Genomic DNA, 13,236 nt, shown 5'->3' with positions numbered 1-13,236 from the left:
TTGGTTTTATTGTTGGTTAGTGTTGATTTTGTTTTCCAAATTTTTATGAAATTTGCATTTAATTCATCAGCAAATTTAGTCAAGATTAAGATACCTAACACACAATAAGTAATTGCGATAACAGGAAATAATATTTTATGTATTTCTTCAAAATTGTAAAACTAATCAATGTTACCCCGGTGATCAATGTTCCCCCGGATTACGGTACGTACACTAAAATAACGCAGGTGTACGTACTATCGAGGTATCTATGTAGATGAATCTTAATGAATACTAATAACATAGCATAAGCTCTAGTCCACAACCGTAGATGGAGTTGAAGAGATAATCATATTAATTATCATTACCGATTTTGGAGCTGCGTAAATACTGTTAAGAACTCTTATTTTAAATGCAGCCGAAACTCTAATAAATACTGAAGACTTTAAAAGAGAGGTCGCAATAAAAAAAATCCAAAAGAAAACATAGATAAGAATAAAGAATAAAATTATTCAATAGCTTTCTTTGATAAATCTATACTTTGGCCATGTCATTCAAGGCATTGAAATGCATTTTAGCTTCTCACGAATACGCACCCATGCATTATAAGTAACAACTCGACTGCCTGTTCCATTTAAATTAATACAAATCAATTCGAATGAATTAACTTCCCCAATGGTCGCATGAAACAATAATAAAGCAAATCATCGCCATCACCACCCATTATCATTCGTACGTTGCTGAAACTCAGCACTATACCTACGCCACAGGGCTACGTGCCGTAGCAACAGAAGAACGATATAAAACACCATTCCATTTAATATTCATAACTCGTTCTCGACTGGAACCTCGGCACTTCATATGCATTCATATACTTTTATCCAACCGGACCGACAACCACATCACAGAAACACTAACAGAGAACCCGAAAGACCGGAGATATAATGCCCAAAGTTCTTCCCGGAAAAAGAAACTATCAAGCAGGAGCGGATGTTCATGAAAAGACTTCCCTCGAATGGAAAACTACGTGGATTTGATGGGGCTCTAACGGAACTCATTTTCCTAAGACTTTGGGAGCTTCATGTCCATATTCAAATGGCTTCGGAGCAGTTTGGCTTTATTATTCATAATTGAAACAGTTGGTTTTGCGAAGTGAAGAACTTCATGTCAGGTCCCCCGCAGAGCCAGGACGGTTGCCATTTTAATTTTCCAGTCAATAAATTTAAAGCCCTCCGACCGATAGTTGGATGTTATGCAGTCCATCGACTCATGTGAGCTTCATATAAATCGGTGCGATGGCAGGAAAAATAATCCGCTGGAGCAATAAAGTGATAAATTTCAACCATTCCGTTGATGAATGGCATCATTTCCCCGGGATTGCTGCAACGTCGCCGAATTCCCCCACGGAACCTTGCGACGCGACACAACAGCGGGAGACAGGGATTTCGAACTTTGACGACATCACGTTTTGTAAACGAGAAGGGCCCAATCAAAGCGCGTTGCTCGGCTTGGGATGTTGGGTAGAAACAATAGCTCTAAGATGACTGTTGGGACTAGGGTGTATGAAAAAAATGAGTTCGACACTGTTATGAAATATGTCCAGATTTTTTTCACCACTTATTAGTGTTTTGGACAAAAGAAAATTGCAACGCGTATCAAATATTGTAGCTACAATATAGATACGCATAGATAGGATTACCCAGCCAGTCAAGTTTTTCATACCAAACGACTTGGCGTACTCAATGGGGTGTTCAAAGTATGTCATATCAGTTGTTGCATTCCGAAGTCATGATAAAAACACATCCACTTATACGCTTTCATGTCTTTCAATGCACAAAATAAACACCAAAAGTTAATTTTGGAGGCTTGGAAAAAATGTGAACCCTAATGACTATTTCAACGCGTTTGCACGCGAAATGATTCACACGAGTTCTGCTGTAAAAATTGGACCAAGGAGCAGTCTGTTTTTTTACGCTTATGTTCCCACACAACGACTGGATTTGAGTTTGATAAACAAACAAAACGTGCTCGGGTGGTAAGAAATTTTTGATTGATCACGAAGAGAGATGAGACCAAACAATGAGGGTATCCATAAATATGACAAATGCTTCAACCGGCGAAAAACAGTTCAAATAAAAAAAATCAAATTATGCCATCAGGTGCATCGTTTTTTTTCTGACAAATGATACAAAATTTCACAAAATTGAATCCGTTGAAGGTTGGAAACACAAAAAAGTATTGGCATCTAATTTCCATATTCAAACAATGTGAGACGTGATATTACAACCTTCAGCAATCATCAAGTCGGAGTTGATGATAATCAAGCTCATACACAGTCAAAACTCATTCCTTTGACACAATTCCTCCGTTAATGAGCTTCGTGCACCAGTAGTAAAGGTAACCATGCGAAATTCATTCACTAATCCAACAGCAAAACTGGTGTTCTCATCATTATGTATGTCGTGTCCGTATTTGCTCATCTTTGGCTGCGTCAGTCAGAAGCACGCGAAATCCCCGAGCTTTCATGCTTCCGGGGAGCGTTAATGCTTTCTCAAATTAGCGGTAGGATGTGCTTGCACCAACCAACGAATGCTCATGTCCCGCCGTTCAATTGTGAATTGTGGTGCTCCTGCCGCTACCCGTGCACCCAAATATTTAACCAGGAAACGGAATTCAGAATCAGAATTCAGAGTCTAATGACTGTTAATCGCAATGTATGGAATTTTAGACTCAGCATTCTTTGGGATACAAAAAGATGATTCAACTACTGGTTTTCTGACGGACACCATCTCAAAGCTTCGTATTAACGTTGCAAATATTTTTTTTTAATTTTATTTTGAGAATACCTAAGCGTAATATTGTTTGCGTAATATATAAACTGATCAATCCTTCTACCAATGGGATTTTTTCCACTTTACAGCATACACAAGTTGTAGCAAAGTTTTCCTAAAGAATTCTGTCAAGAGCGCCATGTTCCTAATTGAACATTGATGTAGATATTCTAGGTTCTGCAAATCGCTCAGGAGTTCAGATCAATTAGTATACCAGGTCAACTCGGCCTGGTATCAACCCAAAATCATCCCAGCATGTCTATACAAGTATCTAGAGCCTTCTTGCCCCTTGCTCTCTAGAGCTTCTTGCCTATTAAATTCAATTCAATGCAGAATTCTAGGCTCCCCAAATCGTTCCGGAATTCAGGTTAATTAGTCTACAAGGTCAACTACGCCTGATATCCAATCGAAATACCAGGCGTAGTTGATCTGGGATACCGATTGATCTGAATTACAGAACAATTTGGAGAACCTTAAACATCTGCATCACACTAATTTAAACTGCACATAATAGGAAAGGGCTCTTTGGACTTGTATGGACATGCTAAGTTGATTTCAATAGAATACTGTGTGGAGTTGACCTTGTAGACTAATTGATCTGAACTCCGGAACAATTTGGAGAACCTAGAACATCTTCATCAAACCAATATAATACACAAGGGTTCTAGGGGCTTATATGGACAAGCTGGGTTCATTTCTGTTATGAAATTCTTATGAATCGGTTACTTATATATCATTTAGTAGAACGATTTTTTAATTCTTAATGACAGCATCTCCAGCAAAAAAAAATGAGGACTCCTAGAAACATAACAAACTAGCAAACTACAGGAAACTAGATGAGGTATATAAGACAACAGCAAAAGAATTGTGAAAATTGCTCTGAAGATGCCCGCGGACCTGTTATTTGAAATCAGGAGTCTAATGATTTCTTGATCGCAGTATTCGACATGTTAACCAAGGACATATACTTCCCAACATGCAATTAGGTTCAGATTTCTCTCAATTCAAGTTCCATACAAATGCTACAAGTCCTGGTGTTAGGTGGGACGTTAAACAGCCCTGACACGACGGCCCTCCGACGAGACAGAAGGTTTGCGCAGGCCCAATAAGCCGCCTTTAAAAACAACCATTACGAACGACATAGAAGATAATACGACTCGATACAATCGGCAACGACCTAGGCGACGAATAAAGGATCACGATTGGAAGCTTGGAACATGGAACTGCAAGTCGCTAGGCTTCGCAGGTTGCGACAGGATAATCTACGATGAATTACATCCCCGCAACTTCGATGTCGTAGCGCTGCAGGAAATCTGCTGGACAGGACAGAAAGTGTGGAAAAGCGGGCATCGAGCGGCTACCTTCTACCAAAGTTGTGGCACCACCAACGAGCTGGGAACCGGCTTCATGGTGCTGGGAAAGATGCGCCAACGCGTGATTGGGTGGCAGCCAATCAACGCAAGGATGTGCAAGCTGAGGATAAAAGGCCGTTTCTTCAACTATAGCATCATCAACGTGCACTGCCCACACGAAGGGAGATCCGACGACGAGAAAGAAGCGTTCTATGCGCAGCTAGAGCAGACATACGATGGATGCCCACTGCGGGACGTCAAAATCGTCATCGGTGACATGAACGCTCAGGTAGGAAGGGAGGAAATGTATAGACCGGTCATCGGACCGGATAGTCTGCATACCGTATCGAACGACAACGGCCAACGATGCATAAACTTTGCAGCCTCCCGCGGAATGGTAGTCCGAAGCACTTTCTTCCCCCGCAAGAATATCCACAAGGCCACATGGAAATCACCTAATCAATTAAAGGAAAACCAAATCGACCACGTTCTAATCGACGGTAAATTCTTCTCCGACATCACGAACGTACGCACTTACCGCAGTGCGAATATTGAATCCGACCACTACCTCGTCGCAGTATGTCTGCGCTCAAAACTCTCGACGGTGATCAACACGCGTCGGAGTCGTCCGCCGCGGCTTAACATTGGGCGGCTACAAGACGGTAGACTAGCCCAAGACTACGCGCAACAGCTGGAAGTGGCACTCCCAACGGAAGAGCAGCTAGGCGCAGCATCTCTTGAAGATGGCTGGAGAGATATTCGATCCGCCATTGGAAGCACCGCAACCGCTGCACTAGGCACGGTGGCTCCGGATCAGAGAAACGACTGGTATGACGGCGAATGTGAGCAGTTAGTTGAGGAGAAGAATGCAGCATGGGCGAGATTACAGCAACACTGCACGAGGGCGAACGAGGCACGATACAAACGGGCGCGGAACAGACAAAACTCGGCGCCAGCAGGAAGATCGAGACCGTGAAGAGACGGAGGAACTGCACCGCGCTAATAACGCACGAAAGTTCTATGAGAAGTTGAACCGTTCACGTAAGGGCCACGTGCCACAGCCCGATATGTGTAAGGACATAAAAAGGAACCTTCTTACGAACGAGCGTGATGTAGTCCAAAGGTGGCGGCAGCACTACGAAGAGCACCTGAATGGCGATATGGCAGACAACGGTGGCGGTATGGTAATGAAACTAGGAGCACGCGTGCAGGACATGCGACTTTCGGCTCCGAATCTCCAGGAAATCCAGGAGGAGATCGGCCGGCTGAAACACAACAAAGCCCCTGAAGCTGACCAACTACCAGGAGAGCTGTTTAAACACGGTGGTGAAGCACTGGCTAGAGCGCTGCACTGGGTGATTACCAAGGTTTGGGAGGATGTGGTTCTGCCGCAGGAGTGGATGGAAGGTGTCGTGTGTCCCATCTACAAAAAGGGCGATAAGCTGGATTGTAGCAACTACCGCGCAATCACATTGCTGAACGCCGCCTACAAGGTACTCTCCCAAATTTTATGCCGTCGACTAACACCAATTGCAAGAGAGTTCCTGGGGCAGTACCAGGCGGGATTTATGGGTGAACGCTCTACCACAGACCAGGTGTTCGCCATACGTCAAGTATTGCAGAAATGCCGCGAATACAACGTGCCCACACATCATCTATTTATCGACTTCAAAGCCGCATATGATACAATCGATCGGGACCAGCTATGGCAGCTAATGCACGAAAACGGATTTCCGGATAAACTGATACGGTTGATCAAGGCGACGATGGATCGGGTGATGTGCGTAGTTCGAGTTTCAGGGGCATTCTCGAGTCCCTTCGAAACCCGTAGAGGGTTACGACAAGGTGATGGTCTTTCGTGTCTGCTATTCAACATCGCTTTGGAGGGAGTAATACGAAGGGCAGGGATTGACACGAGTGGTACGATTTTCACGAAGTCCGTCCAGTTATTTGGTTTCGCCGACGACATTGATATCATGGCACGTAACTTTGAGAGGATGGAGGAAGCCTACATCAGACTGAAAAGCGAAGCTAAACGGATTGGACTAGTCATCAACACGTCGAAGACGAAGTATATGATAGGAAGAGGCTCAAGAGAGGTCAATGTGAGCCACCCACCACGAGTTTCTATCGGTGGTGACGAAATCGAGGTGGTTGAAGAATTCGCGTACTTGGGCTCACTGGTGACCGCCGATAACGATACCAGCAGAGAAATTCGGAGACGCTTAGTGGCTGGAAATCGTACGTACTTTGGACTCCGCAAGACGCTCCGATCGAATAGAGTTCGCCGCCGTACCAAACTGACTATCTACAAAACGCTTATAAGACCGGTAGTTCTCTACGGACACGAGACCTGGACGATGCTCGTGGAGGACCAACGCGCACTGGGAGTTTTCGAAAGGAAAGTGTTGCGTACCATCTATGGTGGGGTGCAGATGGCGGACGGTACGTGGAGGAGGCGAATGAACCACGAGTTGCATCAGCTGTTGGGAGAACCATCCATCGTTCACACCGCGAAAATCGGAAGACTGCGGTGGGCCGGGCACGTAGCCAGAATGTCGGACAGTAATCCGGTGAAAATGGTTCTCGACAACGATCCGACGGGAACAAGGAGGCGAGGTGCACAGCGGGCAAGGTGGATCGATCAGGTGGAGGACGACTTGCGGACCCTCCGCAGACTGCGTGGTTGGCGAAGTGCAGCCATGGACCGAGCTGAATGGAGAAGTCTTTTATGTGCAGCACAGGCCACTCCGGCCTTAGTCTGATGATAAATAAATAAATAAATAAATACAAATGCTACAAATGCTTGCACACTTGTTAATTTATTCAATTCAACGGGTGTGATGAAATTTGCGTAAAAAGTTTAGTCACATGATGAATCATTACACAAATGTACCATGCGTCTCCTCTCCATATGCTTTTATGGCTGTTTGCTTCTGAACGTTTTTAAGATCCCTATCGTATTCATTGAGAGGCTCATTTTTGTCTGTAAAACACTCATGGGATCATGCAGATATCGTAATAACTTAGTATTTAATTTACATGAACATGCAAACACGCAAGTAACTACAACGCCGTTAAAGCGATAAACCCTATCCTACGTTGTGACCAAATAATCTCAGAATTTTCCAAATCAAACAACAAACGTCAGTAACCATTCGATTTAGGAGGTCGAGAACTACAAATACAACAAATTTACTGACGACCAGTATAATTGATTTTGAGCATTTGAGGTATATATTTATGCCCTAAGAAATGCCTGCAATGATGTCGTGTGCTTTGGAAGCTTCTACGACGAAAGAAACCTGGAACATATTCGCCAACAGATAGCTTTTGAGGATGGGGAGCTAAGAAGATTGTAGCACTAAGGCTTGTACCCCAGGCTATTATGCTAGACGACGCCGTGAGCTTTTTCGACGTCCATCAAGCAAGCCATTGCGTATGTTTTAGATGTAGACATGGTCGGGCTTCAGCGCCAATGAAAAATCACCGATTTTTCTGCCCAAACTTTCGTTTAGCAGATTTAGTTGATCGTAAATCGTATAAGATATCCCTCAACCCCATAACTGAGGATATCCTACTGCAAATGTACACTTGAATTGATATGAAACTATTTCCGTTGTCTTTTTACGAACAAAATATAACAAGTCAGTCGAAAAGCCGCTTGGTGCGGTTTGGTTGAACCCCGACCACATGTTCTGCACGAAAATGTTGGTGATTCGAGTAAGTTGGTAGATCTACTGCGATGGAACCCAAACTATTCATCGATCAACATGTTGTTTTTCTCAGTAATCCACCACATGAGAATTGTCTATTCAAGAATTTTGAATACGAATGAAACAGGAGGCTGATTGAACTATAGCTTTTGAAGGAAGAATAATTTTTGCCCGGCTTCTGGATATGGAGGACTTTAGCTTATTTCATTTGCGAGAAGAAGATCGGAGCGCAAGATGATCGAAGAATTGATCTCTCAAGTGCTTGAGTTCCAAGTTCAAAATGTTGTCCAAATGTTCATGTTTCGGAAGTGCTCCGGTGGACGCATAAGTGTCCATGTGACTTTTTGTCAATTTTGAGATTATGTCGCCAAACATCCTAAATTAATAAGCATTTTAAGAATATGAGATAAAAAAGCAGTTCGCTTTGAAAATTGTTGAAAAAATTTAGAGCCGATTTGTCACATTTTGAAAAGTGGACGCATATTTGTCACATTTAAAAAAATGGACGCATGTTTGTCCCACTAAATCATTTCGATAATAAATAACGACAATCATAATAATATCAATTATATTCTGCATCGTAAGAACTTCATATATGTACGATTCAGAAGTTATTTATAAATCACACTTGGGAAGGCTCATAAACCACACAACTCAAAGGATAATGAGATAGATAGATAACGAGAAGTTTGTTAGAATCTACTTCTCATTCGAATGCTGAAAATGTGTAAAGTTAATATATTGGAGGATCTGAGGCTGAGGTTTATGCATAACCACTGATAATTTAAAATGTTCGTACTTAGGTCAGTCTCGTCTATCAATCATATAACAGTTAAGATCCGTGTGTTTTTTCTGCAACTAAACATTTTATTTGAGAAAAAAAACAAACTTAACCATAAAACTATTCAGTCATTTCATTTGATGAATCGTCCGATGTAGTCGTTGTAGGAAGATCAACAAAAAACGATTTTTCTTCATCAGATACGATAGGTAGAACAACCGCTAAAAGAGAAGCCTTCCTGGTCTTATCAATGCCACGTGGTGACTTTTGCCACAGTACATTAACTTCGATGGAAAAATTCGCACGTTCGACTATCTTGAGCTGTTTTTTAGAAAACAGTCAGTGATGAACTCTTTAGATATTAAGAAAAATCACTTAAATAAAGATTTAGAAAAAATATTAGAAAACAGTCTGCAGTATTTGAACTCGTCACTGCTAATGTCTTGAGAGTATCCAAGTTCAAGCCGCCCTTTCTCAAAGATAACTTTTCGCATTATGTCAATGTACGGACGAGGCTTACAAGAGTTCAGTGTATACTGAAAAACGTTCAACTTGGTTTGGAAAAAGTCTGATTTTTCTTAGCATTTGCAACCGCCGACTTGAAGTTTCCGAATGTTACGACTCGTTCGTGGCGCATGTTTGTTTCAACTGCAGCATGAAACGAATCAGGGCAAACGAATTAGGGCATAAATAGGGCATACACTGGCTCAAAATACTTGAAAATTATTTGCTCATTCTGAACTGCGGTGCTATTCACGAAAAGGATGATGTCTTGGAACAGATACCAGTTTTTGTTCTGCGATGAACAGTTGTCCAGCCAAAACGTTATTTTCTTCAGGTGAGCATACTTCTCAATAATTTTGGCAAAACAACGGAGCATGTCATTGGCATTGCGACCACTGATTGCCTCGGACCAAACACACGCCGACACGGGGAATGAACGTGCATACGCACCGACTGGTGCAAAGGTTTCGTTGAAAACCAACAACCTTTGTGAGAAGATGATGCTTTTAAATCCGTCTAGCCGAAGAAGTTGTATAACCTAAAAATAAATAGTTGTAAACCGTCACTTGTTATACACAATACGAACAAGATCGATAACGTGACCCAGGACCATGCGAACCCTGAAAGGTTAATAAAACATTGCAGTATGGATATATACAAACACTTACTTTTTGTAGAACAACTGACAGTACGATCTCGTTAGGTGTTGTAGATTCACCATCTATATGATAAGCCTTCCGTGATTCAGTGTATCGCTTTTGATGCAGTGAGTGTTCCATACATATATTGCATTCCGCAGAACACGAATCCAACTTTTTGTGCTGTTCAACGGCTACACATGTCTCACATTGTTCATTCCCAAGTCTTACGAATGATATATTACATTTCTTCACAACTTTACAATACAATGAATAGCTTGTTTTAGGAGATTGCGTGGACGTGTAATGGTGATACATAGCCTTTTCTGTTGAGTCAGAAGGGAGATAGAGGCGGCCTGGCGCATGCTCCCTTCGATAGTGAGAAATTTGTGGCCCTTATGCAAAAATATGTTCCCTTACAGCTTCTCGGGCACTGTTGTTCCTTTTGTACTTTCCACGTTTGTTAGCTCGTGGGCCGTCCTGTTGTTCCCCTTGAAGAGTTCTGTAAATTAAATTTCTGAAGTCATACACAAAATTAGAATATTACCAATTTAATTTGTAAAATGTATTTGTACCCGCGGTTTTCGCGAAATCCGATCGTGTTCAAAAACATTTTTCTGCATACCACCACGGGATTAGAACTTGAACTGGGAAGAGTGCGCGTATACGCTAGTCGTTTCGACAAATTCGCCTTCTTGTTATTGTCCCGTTGACGACGTCCCACTATCGGTTTAAGATGGGCGAACTGTTTTATTATGTTTCCTTGTTCGGCAATATCATGCTTCCAAAACTGTTCATAGAACCGTAATCTGTCGTCTCTCGAAAGTTTATTGTTGCATTCTTTGCGGCAACCACAGTTTTCCAGAATAATCAAATGGGATGATTGTCGTTTTTTGGCATTAGTTTCCTCTAGCAAATCCTTTTTAGTTTTCTTTTTGTATCGCTTTTGTAATTGTTGCCTTTCTTCGTCGTCCGAATCATTAAAATCAGAATCGGTAATATTCCCTCCGGTCGCTTCCAGGCAGTGACTTACGGCGCTTGTTTCAAGTTTTGAAAAACTTGAAGCTGATGGGAAACGTTTCAGCAAACATTATTTTTTCCAAGATCTAAATGAAAGTGACGTTTCGGCTGATGAGATACGGTAAACGTTTAGCTGAAAATAAGTTAAACACCAAATGTTCTGCCGAAGTTCAGTTTTGAAATTTACTGAGCTAGCACCGCGCCCGATTTTGCTAGGGGCGTGTGAAAGGGAAAAAAACTTTGCTTATTGATTTTCGACTAACATGCAATTTTGGCGTAAACAAATTTTTATTTTTAATCAGCTATTTTACACAATTGAAAAAAATGGATAGAAAACTTAGTGTTGATTAAGCATTTCCACAGCTATTCACTGCGAGGTTTCTAAGCCAAGTTATCATTTTTGCATTCATATATCATGAGGCTTACATGATGATACTTTAAATTTCCAACCCGAAAATTTCCTAGCATCAGTTTTGGGAAACCCATCCATCATCTTGCACACCGCAAAAATCGACCGATTGCGATGGTCCGGCCTTGCAGCCAAAATGTTGAAAAATATCGCAGTGAAAATATGCAGTTCTTGCCAACGATCTGCCCAACTGATCCGGCAGACGTTGTCCTGCATATGGAATAATATACTTCAGTAGAGTTTTCAGTGAAAAATAGATGTACTCAACATGGAGCAACAACAGATAACTACATCGTCCTGATTCACAACAGTGCACTATGGTCCAGGATACAGATTTACGCGGAAAGATGAATTTTACGCCAAAACTATATTTTTTAGAAAAAACTGTTGTTCTACAAAATTGTTCGACATAGTAAGGCCATCATTATGGTTCTACCAAAAAATAGGGTGGCTCATCATATAAAAAAAATTAGAAAATATTTTTTTTATTTTTCAGAGTATTGACATGTTATGTTCTATAAAGTTGTAGCGCAGCTAATTCCAATCAATTTTGCTAATAAAACTTTTTCTGTAGCTCTTAAGTTGGCTGATTTAGAGCAATTTTACCTAATTGGATTAGGGTGTACCTAAAAAAAGCAGTATTTTTGGTCTAATTTTTTTGTTTCACATTTCTCGAAAAAGTCGTCTTCAGGTGACCTTTTGAGCCCAAAAAAATGCTACTTTTGGTGGGTAAATATGCACAATATCTTTTCTGATCAAAAGTTATAATCATTTTCTGTCAAAATTACATTTTTTCATAAGTTGATATCTCCGGTTAGGGCAGACAAAAAAATATGTTCACACGGCATCTAAGAGAGAAATTTATATTCTTCATTATGTCAAAAAATTGGGGATATGTTATTTTTTTATCTCAAGTTTCACCAATTTTACTAAAATCATGTTTTTTCAAATAAATTAATATAACTCGACAACGGAAGAAGATACAGACGATATTCTTATAGCAAAACACGCATTTTAAAAAGCCCCAAAAGTCTTCAGAAGGTGACATCCGTGAAAAATGAAAAATGAAATGAGCAGATCATAAATCTTGTTTTTTGAGGGACACCCTAATCCTGGTAAGTAAAATTACTCTAAACAAGTGAGCTTAAGAGCTACATAAAAAGTTTATATAGCAAAGTTGATTGAAAAAAGCTGCGCTACAACTTTGTAGAACATTTTAGGCCCACCCTATTTTTCGGTAGCTCTGTAATAAGGGCCCAAATATCCAGAACAACTTTGTAGAACAAATTTTGTTTCTTAAAAGTATGCTTCAGACCGAAAATGCATCTTTTCTCGTAAATCTTGCAATACGATGATAATGATAAAACTTATAAAAAGTGTTAGAGCTGTAGATTTTTTATTTTTCATTTCTCACGAATGTCATCTTCTGAAGACTTTTGGGGCTTTCCAAAACGCGTGTTTTGCTATAAGAATATCGTCTGTATCTTTTTCCGTTGTCGAGTTATATTAATTTATTTGAAAAAACATGATTTTAGTAAAATTGCTAAAACTTGAGATAAAAAAAATAACATACTCCAATTTTTTGACATAATGAAGAATATTAATTTATCTTTCAAATGCCGTGTAAACATATTATTTTGGTCTGTCCTAACCGGAGACATCAACTTATGAAAAAAATGTAATTTTGACAGAAAAACGATTATAACTTTTGATCGGAAAAAGATATTGTGCATATTTACCCATCAAAAGTTGCATTTTTTCGAGCTCTAAAAGTCACCCAGATCAAAAATACTGTTTTTTTGAGGTACACCCTAATCCAATTAGGTAAAATTGCTCTAAATCAGCCAACTTAAGACCTACAGAAAATTTTTTTTAGCAAAATTGATTGGAATAAGCTACGCTACAACTTTGTAGAACATAACATGTCAATATTCCAAGAAATAAGAAAAATATTTTCTATTTTTTTTTTATATGATGGGCCACCCTATTTTTTGGTAAAACCATAA

The 13,236-nt window shown here is 40.5% G+C and overlaps 1 protein-coding gene across 1 annotated transcript in view; it reads left to right on the top strand.

The window, feature by feature from the left end:
* LOC134219303 (uncharacterized) overlaps positions 1 to 13,236 on the top strand; it is a 621,614-nt gene that overhangs the window by 575,821 nt on the left and 32,557 nt on the right. The window lies entirely within an intron of this gene.

This window comes from Armigeres subalbatus, chromosome 3 (assembly GCF_024139115.2).
Source record: "Armigeres subalbatus isolate Guangzhou_Male chromosome 3, GZ_Asu_2, whole genome shotgun sequence".
Classification (NCBI taxonomy): Eukaryota; Metazoa; Arthropoda; class Insecta; order Diptera; family Culicidae; genus Armigeres; species Armigeres subalbatus.
Note: the sequence above shows the minus strand (reverse complement) of the source record. Positions and strands in the feature narration are given on the sequence as shown.